Below are 12,917 nucleotides of genomic sequence, written 5' to 3' on the forward strand. Positions count from 1 at the left end.
TTTTTTTTTCAGTTTATTAATTTCTTTCAAGAGAGACAGAGAGAGAAATGGGTACTCCCAAGAGGTCTCCCCACCGTGATCTACCCCAGCCAGCCCAGGACAGGGTACACATCCATGTGCCAGTGTGTACGGGGAGACCTCAGGATGTGAACCCAGGATCTTCCAGTGTAGGTCCAGTATCACATTTAAAAAAGCATTGCATTACTGCTGTGTTACCTACTAGCTCCCCATTTTCCTCTTAAGTTTGCTATCAGAAATAAAGCAGCGCAAGTTTAGCCATAAATGGCAGCTGAAAGTCAACCTCAAGGTCTGAGATGCCATAGGGAGTAGTGGAGACTGTGAACTGGAGAGGGTATAACCTATACCAAGGCAGAAGCTACTATTAATGCCAGTCTTTGCAGATGGAAAAGGCCCTTAATGTAACCATCTTTCATTATTTTCCAGCTTAATACTTATCTTGCAGAGAAGTGAACTCATCTTTGAAGAGAATCCAGAAGTCCAGATTCTTATGTGTAATTTCCTAGTTTTAAAATATGGATTATCAGGACCAGCAGTTAGTGTAATGGTTATGTTGCTGGATTCCCATGTGGCTGACCGCAGTTCAAGTCCCAGATCCGGTGGCTTAAACTCATACTGGGTGCGTGTGCCTGTGTGCCCAAGATCCCAAGAGGAGAGTGGAGGAGAAGGGATTGCGGTGTGACCATAACCCTGGGGTGGGGGAGGGGGATTTTTTGTTTTCTGTCTCTCTGTCTCTTTCTGTCTTTCTGGCAAGTGCACGCCTATGGCTAAAAACCTCTTCAAAAAAATATATATATATGGATTATTAGCTCAAAATTATATATTATTAGCTCATATATATATATATATACACACAAACACACATATATGGATTATTAGCTCAAAAAAAGTCATCAGAGGCCAGCCAGTGACATGGTGGCCACTGGATCCCAACATAGCTGACTGCATGGTTCAAGCCCCATACTAAGCAGCTTCAAAAACAAGCCAGGCATGTGTGCCCCAAATGAAGGGGAGAATGAATGAGAAGGAACTGCAGTGTGGCCATCTCCCCTGGGATGCCTTACTTTCCCTCTCTCTATCTCTCTCCTGTGAGTGTACAAGCCCTATAGCAAATTAAAAAAAAAAAAAAAAAGTCATCAGTGCACCACTTTGCTTCCTCTCTTTATTGACTAGAGACTGTATGACTAGGGGAAAAGAACTACCCTAGAAGTCAGGAACCTAGCGCTGTTACACCCAGCTCTAATACCCACTATTTCCCTGGGCAAGACACCTAATCGTTCTGGACCTCGCTGCTTTGTCTGAATGGTTTAGGGTCCAACATCCTCAATTACTGTAGTAAATGGTTTAATAAGTTTTCTAGATGATCAATTCTCACAAAAATAACCAGGCCCATAAAGGAAAACAAAACAAAACAGAAACTGGATCACTGTGCCACAGCAGGCTCTATTTCCTTGTTGAGGCCAAGCTCCTTGGTTAATCTAATTAGTGACATAGTTTTTATATTATATGGCCCACCACATGGTTCAAGTCCCAGACCCAGAAGCTTAAAAAACACACCCAAAATCACAAAAAGGAGGGAGAAATGGAAGAGGAGGGATTGTGGCAAGACTATCCCCAAAGGGAGGTGCCCTCTCACTTTATTTCTCCCCCTTCACCCTCGGCAAATGTGCACACACTCTTCAAAATGAAAAAAAAAAAAAAAAAAAGAAAAAGAATTAACGTATAACCACAAGAATGTGAACACTTTTATCAGACCAGATCTCCTTTTTGACACCCACTCACTCATAGGAAAAATTAAAAGTGTGTATCTCCAGTACATCACAACTGGCAGGAAGTGCCTCTCTGTGAAAACAGAACTCTCTTGATCTTTTCAACTCAGACCCAGAGCTACAAGGGGAAATTCTGAGCCAGAACAAAGCTGACCACCAGGCTGCCTGTGGCACGCATGCTCAGCCTACCTGCTACGAGCTCTGGAGTTGCCACATGGTGGCCTCCTGCTCGAGCCAGCTGTACCAGGAACAGCTCTTGTTACGTAACCCTCAGCCGAGGCCCATCTGTGTACACAAGCACATGGCCTGTCCTACACAAAGCACACAGCATTTCAGATACGGCACCTTGTTTTTCAGAAAGAACAGAAAGGGCATAAATAATATTAAGCTAGAAAATAATGAGGGTTGGGTAAATTAAGGGCCTGTTCCCACTGTAAAGTTAAAATAAGCACATTTCACAGCAAATGGAGTGTTCACATTCTTGTGGTTATATCATCTATGTGCTCGGACAGTGAATTATAACTGGGCAGCTTCTTCACCCAGGCCACCTTGATGCATCTAGGCTAGACCCAAGTGAAATGGGGAAGGGGTATTTATTTGCCCCCCTACATTCCTAAGTACATTTGTGCATCAGGTATAAATAATAGGGCCTTTTCATGTTGCTATTAGCAGCTGCCAATAAGGATCTAGTATATACTAAAGAATGATTTACCTTTGGCTCCAAAATTAGTCCTGTCTCATACAGAGGCATTTTCTTCACTGTGCCCTGTTATTACCCTGGGGTAACCAGGGTGTCCACTCTAAAAGTCAGCTCGTTCCTACGCTAAGTTCTCTGTATTATCTATTTCTTCTGCCTGGAATACTCTTTTTTTTTCTTATTTTTGGAGAGGTTTTTGCTATATGACGCATGCGCTCGCCAGAGAGACAGAGACAGAGAGACAGAAAGCAGGAAATCACCCCCCAGGGGGGATGGCCACGCTGCAATCCCTTCTCCTCCATTCTCCTCTCGGGATCTTGGGCACGCACGCACACATGCCCAGCATGAGTTTAAGCCACCGGGTCTGGGACTCGAACCGCGGTTGACTACGTGGGAGTCTAGAGACATAGCCATTACGCTAACTGCTGGTCCCTGGGAATACTCTTTACCCTGATCTTCATAAAATTATTTCATTTAGGGCCAGCAGGTGTCATGGAGGTTAAGGCAACTGGATCCCATACGGCTGATGGTATGATCTGAGTCACAGACCTGGCAGCTTGAGAAACATAACAATTACATGTGCCTGAGTGCCCCCAGACCTGAAAGGAAGGAGAGATGGAGAAGGGATTGTGGTGTGACCATCCCCTGTGAGGGTGCTTTCTCATCACCTCTCTGTCTTTCTCTATTGAGTGCATATGCCTTGTGGCAAAAATATATTTTAAAGAATTATTCACTTAATTGTATTTATTACTATTATTTTTTAATTTGACTGTAGAGAGAGAGAGAAAAGGAAAGTGAGAAAGCAAGACTCCAGATCTAGGATTCACCCATGTGGGAGTCCAGTGCCTTAACCACCAAGCCGCCTGCCAACCTCCTGGAAAAAAAATTTTTGCTACAGGGAGCGTGCACTCACCAGAAAGACAGAGAGAGACAGAGAGACAGAAAGTGAGAAATCACCCCCCCCGGGGTTGGGGGGTGGCCACGTTGCAATCCCTTCTCCTCCATTCTTGTCTTGGGATCTTGGGCATTCACACACAAGCACCCAGCATGAGTTTAAGCCACCAGGTCCGGGACTCAAACCATGGTTAACCACATGGGAGTCTGGCGACATAGCCATTATGCCAACTGCTGGCCCTGAAAAAATATTTTTAAAAAGAATTTTTTCTAAGTACCTACCCATATATTGTGTCATATGACCCTACTTTTTTTATTTTGGTTTTTGCCATAGGGCACATGTGCTTGACAGTAAAAGCGAAGTGAGAAATCACTCCCCAGGGGATATGGCTATACCGCAATCCTTCTCCTCCATTCTCCTCTTGGGATTTTGGCACACACACATATGTATCTGGCATACATTTTTTAAAAGAGATTTTTGCTATAGGGTGTGTGTGCTTGTCAGAGAGACAGAAAGCAAGAAATAACTCCCCAGGGGGGATGGTCATGCTGCAATCTCTTTTCCTCCATTTTCCTCTCAGGATCTTGGACACACATGCACATATGCCCAGTGTAAGTTTTAAGCCACCAGGTCTAGGACTTGAACTGTGGTCAACCTTGGGAGTCCAGTAACATAACCATTACGCCATTTGCTAGTCCCATATGGCATGATTTTCAAGCAACCAGGTCTAGGACTCAAATCACAGTTGACCATGTGGGAGTCCAGTACCCTACTTTACGTCTTCCTAGCATTTTTTAAAATTATTTGTTTAATTTTAATTATTTATCCATTTATTTTCATTTGACCAGCAAGACAGAGAGAGAGCAAGAGAGAGAAAAAGGGAAAGTGAGAGAGCAAGTCACCAAGTCTGGGACTAGAACCACAGTCAGCCATGTGGGAATGTCCAGCACCTTACGCACTATGCTACCTGCTGGTCCCTGCCTAGCACTTTATACAACATGATACACTTCCTAGAATATAAATTTATAGGTATAAGCTTAAAAGAACATAAATACTATGGAAATAAAGATTTCCCTGCATATAGCAAGTGCCTAAAAATACTGTAGAAGAATGAAGGGATGGAAGAATCCACTCAGTATATATTTGCAAAGAACCTGTGGTGTACTGGGAATACAATGAGGAGTGAGAGCTCCCTTCAAGTGCCTACAGTCTACTAGGGAAGACAGACATTCATATATGCAATGTGGTGAAGGAAGTGCTTGTAGATGTGTATCGAGCCTCCTACCCAAGACGAGTATAGGCACCGTCTCTAAGGAAAGCTCAGAATTGGTCAAAAGAACAAGGATGAGGAGGGGGTGGCAGGGAAGGTGTTGAGAAACACTGGAACAGAATCGCCGGGTCCAAAAGTACCTCACAGGTTCTAGGAGTCACAGGAGGTCTGGAATGGCGGGGGCCACAGATGAGGGAACAAGGGAGATGGGATCTTGAAAGAGAGGCATGGCCTAGTTCCTACGAAGCTTCATAGACCAGTTTTTGGACATTAGATTTTATCCTCTTCAGCAATGAGACCCATTGCAATAGTTTAATGTAGGGACATGACATGATGGTTTTTTGGGATTTCTTTGTTTGTTTTAGGTTTTTGCCACAGGGCACGTGTGCTCACTAGAGAAAGACAGAGACAGTGAGAGGGAAAGTTAGAAATCGCCCCCCAGGGGGTTGGTCATGCCACAATCCCTTCTTCTCCATTCTCCTCCTTGGGCTTTTGGGCACTCATGCGCATCACCCAGCATGATTTTCAAGCTGTCAGGTCCAGGGCTTGAGCTGCGGTCTGCTGTGTAGGAATCCAGTGCCTTAACCATGGTTCCACCTGTTGGCCCCTTTGACATGATGGTTTTAAGCCTTATAAAGATAATTTGGGGGGCCCAGCAGTTAGCATGGATCCTATACGGCCTACTATGCAGTTCAAGTCTTGGACTCAGTGGCTAGAGAAGCATGCTGGGTACATATGTATGCGTGCCCAAAATCCCAAGAGGAAAGCGGAAGAGAGGTGATTTGGGGCATGGCCAACCTCTTTAGAAGGTGCTTTCTCACTTTCCCTCTCTCTCTTTCTGTCTCTGGCAAGTACACACGTCCTGTAGCAAAAAAAAATAATAATGTTAGCGGCAGTGAAGTCAACTAGAGAAAAGAAAAAAGCATTTAGGGAGCTGTTGTCTAGTCCGGGTAAAAACAAAAGGATACAAACTATTAGTTGCAATAGAGAAGGAAAAGAGGACAGATTTGAAAGCTTCATATTTAAAAGATACAATCAAAAGAACTTGGTGACATGGGAGAGGAAAGAAAAAAATGGGGCTAAAGAAAATTTCAATTTCTGATTCATGTCAGTGGGAGAAACTATGATGTTCTTTATCAAACTGAACAGCTCTTGTGCATTAGACCTTTGAAGCCCTAAATTCGTTCTGTTTTTGGCACAGCTGGAGCTGAATATTTGCTTACATGAGCTCATGGACACTTGCCCAAGTGGCTATCTACGGTCTTCATAGAAAAGTTAGTTTATCTGCCGAAGAAGTAAGGCTGTGTGGAAGGACCTCTGAGTGTGTACAACAAGAGTACAATGCTGATGATTTATCTGTTTAGGAAGACATACATGTCACTTCAATGCATGCCATTTCTGGAGGCACAGGCCGATCCATCACCACAGAGGCATGACTATTGGCCTAAATATAGATGTGCCTGTCACCTCAGAGAGGGAACAGACCAGAAGTCACGATTCCACTGACTCCAAGGAAAACTTAAGGTGATAAAATGGAAAAATCAATGAATACAACATTTCTTAAGTCTGTAAACCTGACCTAAGGATCAAATTGTGACCACTTTACCTTACCCATGTCTCACTACTATTGACCTGGACTGCTAATTTAGCCCCCGACCCCTTCTATAGAAGCCCCTTCTACAGAAGCCTCTAACCCCAACCCAAGATATTTCTAACAGTCTTCAAGGGATAGCTCAGCAATGCCAAAAATCAAGTACACTTAGCTATCTGGCCAGATCTCCTGCAGGGATCCCCAATTATTTTTTGCCTCTTCTAGCCCCCAGCTGCTACTGCCACCTAAATGGCCATTTAATGTTAAGTGCATGAGTTCTGGTGCGTGCCAGCTTAGGTTTGAATCCTGGCTCTGCCATTTATGAGCTGCGTGACCTTGAGCAAGTTATTTAGCCTCTCTGGGACTCAGTTTCTATCCTTATAAAGAACAGCATTAACTAATCTATCCCACGGGGACAGCTGTGATGATTAAGTGAGCTAGTATTTATAAGGTACTTAGAACAGTGTCTAGCACATAGCAAGCTCTCTACACATGCAAGTTATTATTGCTACTTGTACTGCCCCTGCTGGCCCTGGGGATGCCTCTAGGAGGTCCTGCCACAAGGTGCCAAAACTACAGAAGTTTTGTTATAAGGTAACATAAGGTTTCATAATATAATATCAAATAGGTAACAAAGCAGGATAGCTTGTGTCCAGGGTCTTCTGACATTACCACTAGAACATTCTAGGTCTTTACATTTTTGCTTGCAGCCCTCCCTTCTCACACCATCCTACAAAGAACTGAGATGAGACATAAGTCCATAGGCACCTAGGTTAGAAGACAAATGAGTGACAGACACCATGCGGTCTCCGTCCCTTGGGGCTTTGTTCCAGGGTCAAGTGGGTCCAGCCTGGCTCCAGCTCCCTAAAGTGAGTTCTGCCAGGAGATGCCACCCTTCCTCACCTAAAGAAACTTCTGGAGCCCTCCCCTTCTCAGTTCTTCCCTTACATCTGATACTTTAGAAAGAATGAAACACTATCTGTATTGTTGTTATAAGTGGAAAGCAAATATCTGTAAAAACACATTGAACTCAAGAATAAAGAATACTTCTTCTATTATAATATGGGCTTTTAATTTACCTTTGATAATGAAATTATCAATTGCCTGCCAATTGTCATAACATTAATAAATGAAGAGGAAAGGGGCCAACAGGCAACAGGTAGCATGGTGATTAAAGACGCTGAACTCCCACATGGCTGGCCGCAGTCTGAGTCCCAGACTTGGCAGCTTGTTTTCTTATTTTCCTTCTCATTCTCTCTCACTCGGTCCGTCTTTAGTCAAATTAAAATAAATAATTAAAGTTAAATAAAATAATTATTTTTTTTTAAATGGAGAGGAAAATAAAATTTTTAAAATATCATTTATCTTAGCATCAAAAAATCAAATACCTAGAAATAAATCTAATTAAAGATATACAGAACTTTCACACATAAAACCGTAAACATTACTAAGAAAAAAGGGGTTTGGGGCCACCAGGTAGCATAGCAGTTACATCACTGGACTCCCACATGGTCGACCATAGTTCGAGTCCCAGACCTGGTGGCTTAAAAATCATGCCGGGCATGTGCGAGTGTGTGTCCAAGATCCCAGGAGGAAAATGGAGAAAGGATTGCAGCATGATCATCGTCCCTAGGGGGTGATTTCTCACTTTCCCCCTCACTGTCTCTGCCTCTCTCTCTCTTTCCAGCAAGTATGCATGCCCTAAGACAAAAAACTTCTGGAAAAAAAAAATAAAAGAGAGAGAGAAAGAGAGGGAGAGAGGAAGAAAAGAAAAGAAAAATTAAGGGGCCAGCTGGTGGCATAGCGGTTGAGGCAGCTGGATTCCAAATGACCAACTGCACGGTTCAAGCCCCAGAACTGGGGGCTTGAGAAACATGCTATGCACACGAGGGCATGCAGGCCCCAGATCTCAGGGCGGAGGAAAAGGGACTGTGATGTGGGCATTCTCCCTGCAGGGATGTTTCCTCACTTCCCCACTCTTTAGCTCTCTCTGTCTCTCCCTGGTGAGCACTCATGCCCTATAACAAATTTTTTTATAAAAGAAAAATTAGAGACCAGCAGGTGGTATAATGGTTAAGTCTCTGGACTCTAGGTCAACCACAGTTCAAGTCCCACATCCAGTGGCTTGAAACTCATGCCAGGTACATGTGCATGCCCAAAATCCCAAGAGGAGACTGGAGGAGAAGGGATTGAGGCGTGGCCATCACCCCTGGGAGGACGGTGATTTCTGGCTTTCTGTCTCTCTGGCAAGCACATGTGCTCAATAACAAAAATCTCTCTTAGGAGAAAAAAAAAAATTAAGGGAGAGCTTACAGAAGACCTATATAAGTAGAGATATATACCATATTCTTAAATGCAAAGATTTAATATTATAAATGTGTCTGTTCTACCCAAATTGATCTATAGATTTAATGCAATTCCAATCAAAATCTCAGGAATTTTTTATGAAGATGGCAAAAAGATTGTAAATTTTATATAAGACACAAAGGGCCAAGAACAGCAAAGGTGGGCCAACCCGTGGTGTGGTGATTCAGATGGCTGGATCCCACATGGCCTTCCGGAGCAGCTTTAAAAACATGCCAGATAGGCATGCACGCATATTCAAAATTCCAAAGGGAGAGAGAAGTTAATGAAAGGTGATTGCAGTGTGACTATGTCAGATGGGGGGTGCTTTCTCACTTTCCCTCTGTGTCTCTCTCCTGAAAGTGCATGCACCCTCTGCCAAATTAAAAAAAGAATACCTGGGACCAGCAGATGGTGTGATGATTATGTCACTGGACTTGCATGTAGTCAACCATGGTTTGAGTCCCAAACCCAGTGGCTTAAAACTCACACTGGGCACACGTGCGTGCATGCCCAAAATCCCGATAGGAGAATAGAAGAGGAGGGATTGCAATGTGGCCATCTGCCACCCCCCCCCCCAGGGTGTGATTTCTCACTTTCTGTTTCTCTCTGTCTCTCTGGCGATCACATATGTCTTGTAGCAAAAATCTCTCTCAAAAAAAATTTTAAAAAGCAAAGACAAATCTTCAAACATTTTCTTCTTCATTTCATGAGAGAAAAACAGACTTTTATTATTATTATTATTGGAGAAGATTTTCGCTATAGGGTGCGTGCGCTCACCAGACAGACAGAGAGAGACAGAGAGACAGAAAGCGAGAAATCACCCCCCAGGGGGGATGGTCACGCCGCAATCCCTTCTCCTCCATTCTCCTCTCGGGACCTTGGGCACGCACGCACACGGCATGAGTTTTAAGCCACCAGGTCAACTACGTGGGAGTCCAGCAACATAACCATTACGCTAACTGCTGGTCCCGAAAAACAGACATTTTTGTTTGTTTGTTTGCTATAGGGCACCTGTGCTCAACAGAGAGAAACACAGAGAGAGGGAAAGTGAGAAATCATCCTCCAGGGGAAATGGCCATGCCTCAAGCCCTTATCCTCCATTCTCCTCTAGGCATTTTGGGCATGTGTGTACATGTGCCCAGTGTGTTTTTCAAGCTGCTAGATCTAGGACTCGAACTGTGCAGCTGGATGTGGGATCCAGCTGCTTTAACCTCCACATCATCTGCTGGCCCTAGGATGGTCTTTTTTATATAGAATAGGTCAACTGGGGGACCAGCAGGTGGCATGGTGGTTAAAGCACTGGACACTCCCACATGGCCAACCACAGTTCAAGTCCTGAACCTGGTGGCTTGCTTTCTCACTTTCTCTCTCTCTCTCTCTGTATGTGTGTTTCTCTGGTCAAAATAAAATAAAAGAATGAATAAATAAAATTAAATAAATAATTCCTTTAAAAAAAAATAGGTTGGGACCGGTTGACCCATATAGTCAAGCACGGTTCAAGTCCCAAACCCAGTGGCTTAAACTCATGCCAGGTGCATGTGTGTGTGTGACCAAAATCCCAAGAGGAGAATGGAGGAGAAGGGATTGCAGCATGGTCGTCCCCCTGAGGGGTTATTTCTCACTTTCTGTCTCTCTTTCTCTCTCTTTCTGGTGAGCGCACATGCCCTGTAGTAAAAACCTCTCCAAAAACAAAAAGGCCAACTAGACATTAACATGGAAAAACAATGACTGATGTGACCCCTACCTCATATCAATCACAAAACTAAATTTCAGAAGAACTATAGATAAAAATGTAAAAGACAAAACACCAACACTTCTAGAGGATAACATAGAATATTTTCATGTTCTTGGGGCCAGTAGGTGGCATGGTGGTTAGGGGCACTGAATGCCCACACGGCCAAGTGTGGTTCTAGTTCTGGACCTGACAGCTTGCTTTCTCACTTCCCCCTCTCCCTCTCTCTGTCTCTGTCTGGTCAAATTAAAAAATAATAACAACAAATAAAATTAAATAAATAAATAATTCTTTTTAAAAAAATAGAATATTTTCATGTCCTCAAAGACAGAGAGTGACTTTGAAAGTAAAAAATGAAAAGTGCAAACCACAAAAGGAACAGCTGATGAACTGGACTTCATTAAGAACTTCTACTCATCAAGACATCAATAAGAGCGTGAAATCACAGAGTAGGAGAAATTTGTAGTAAAAATATCTAGGAAAGGACTCATATTTAAAATATATAAAGAATTCTACAAATCAGTAGGAAAAAAGCAACACAATTTTTAAGGGGGAGGAGTCTATGGTAAGCACACATATTCTCTGACAATTTAAAATGAAAACAAAAACTACAAAAATACACTACTGAGTCCTGGTAACATTTTTGTTTGGTTTTTAATTTTGCCGAAAGGAACAGATATATATATAGAGAGAGAGAGAGAAAGAAGACAAGTGAGAAAGCATACCCTCATGGGAGTGATCATGCCACAATCCCTTCTCCACCACCAACACTCACATAGTGTGTTTTGTAAGCTTCAGGGTCAAAGTTTTATAAGCTTGAATCATGTGACCAACCATGTGAGATCCAGGCACCTTAACCACCACACCACTGGTTGGCCCTGTTTGGTTTGGTTTGGTTTGGTTTTACTATGATAGAAAGTATATGAGTGAGAGAGACAGAGAAAAGTACCCTCAGCTGGGTCTCATCACACAGTGGTCCTCTTTTCCTCCAGCCCCTCAAGATCCTGGGCTTCTGCATACCCACCCAGTGTGTTTTCAAGTGGATGCAGGGATTCAAGCCTGCAGTCATTCATGTGCCTTCCCATCTTGCAGGGCACTTGCGTTACTGCTATGCCACAGTGGCTGAGCCATGATAATGTTCTATTTCATGCCTGGGTGGAGGCCTCTCAGGTATACACGCTTGAAAAAAATGAGTTGTACTCTTGAGGATTTATTGACTCTTTTCTATATAAAGATATGTATCACTTAGTGACAGGGATGTGTTCTGAGAAATACATTGTTAGTTGATTTCATCACTGCATGAACCTTAGAGCATACACTTACAGTTACCTAAACGGTATAGCCTTCTGCACACCTAGGCTATATGGTATTGTCTTTTATTTTTATTTTTATTTTTTAGAGCGAGAGAGAGATTCTTGCTATAGGGTGTATGCACTTCCCAGAGAGAGACAGAAAATCAGAAATCACCCCCCAGGGAGGATGGTCATGCTAGAATTCCTTCTTCTCCATCCTCCTCTTGAGATTTTGGGCACTCATGCACATGCACAGCATGAGTTTTAAGCTACTGGGTCCAGGATTTGAACCACAGTTGACTATGAGGGAGTCCAGCGTCACAACCATTACACTATCTGCTGGTCCCTGGTATTGCCTTTTATAATCTTATGGAACCTGTTTTATACATCATTGACTGAAATGGTATGTGGCACTTGACTGAATTATATTTCAATAAAAATGATTATTGGAAAAACAAAACAGAGAAAATTAAGAAATATCAACTAGCTCTGCAATCCAGCAGCTGCGGCGCCTTCCCTAATCTGGACCCTCACAGCTCTTAGACTCCACCCAAGATGCAGCACCCCCAGCCTCGTACTGGGTCGATGCCACAGCTTGTGCTTAAGTAAGAAAACAGACCTCACTGGAGACATTCGTGCCAAGCTTGGACAGCTACTTTCCCAGAACAAAAAGGAAACTCATGCATTAGAAAAGGTGACTAATAAACATACCACAAAAATATGGCTGCACAAATACCAGAACCTGATCAGATAAAACAGTTTAAGGAATTTCTTAGAGCCTACGATAAACTTTCAGAAACATACTTTTTAGACTGCGTTAAGGACTTGACAACAAAAGAAGTAAAACCTGAAGAGATTACCTGTTCTGAACATCGCGTACAGAAGTACCTAAAAATGACACAAAGAACATCCATGAGAGTTCAGGAATATCTATTGAACAGAATAAACTCCTGGCAGCCTAGTTGAACTCCTTGGCCAACCACGATAGAAAGGTCCAGATGGGAGACCAGCAGTTAGTGTAATGGCTATGTCACTGGACTCCCACGTAGTCAACCGTGGTTCGAGTTCCAAACCCGGTGGCTTAAACTCACGCCAGGCGCGTGTGTGTGCGTGCCCAAGATCCCAAGAGGAGAATGGAAGAGAAGGGATTGCGGCGTGGCCATCCCCCCTGGGGGGTGATTTCTCACTTTCTATTTCTCTGTCTCTCTCTGTCTGTCTGGCGAGCGCACACGCCCTATAGCAAAAACCTCTCCAAAAAAAAAAGAAAGGTCCATATGGATGGACTATCAATGAAAGTGTGTCAACAG

At 43.3% G+C, this 12,917-nt stretch overlaps 1 pseudogene; it reads left to right on the forward strand.

Annotated features, from left to right (window-relative positions):
• Positions 1 to 11,962: 11,962 nt before the first annotated feature.
• LOC106735813 (mitochondrial import inner membrane translocase subunit Tim9 pseudogene) lies at positions 11,963 to 12,598 on the forward strand (annotated as a pseudogene).
• The last annotated feature ends 319 nt before the right edge of the window (positions 12,599 to 12,917 follow it).

Source organism: Tupaia chinensis, unplaced genomic scaffold (assembly GCF_000334495.1).
Source record: "Tupaia chinensis unplaced genomic scaffold, TupChi_1.0 Scaffold000532_1, whole genome shotgun sequence".
NCBI classification, from domain to species: Eukaryota; Metazoa; Chordata; class Mammalia; order Scandentia; family Tupaiidae; genus Tupaia; species Tupaia belangeri.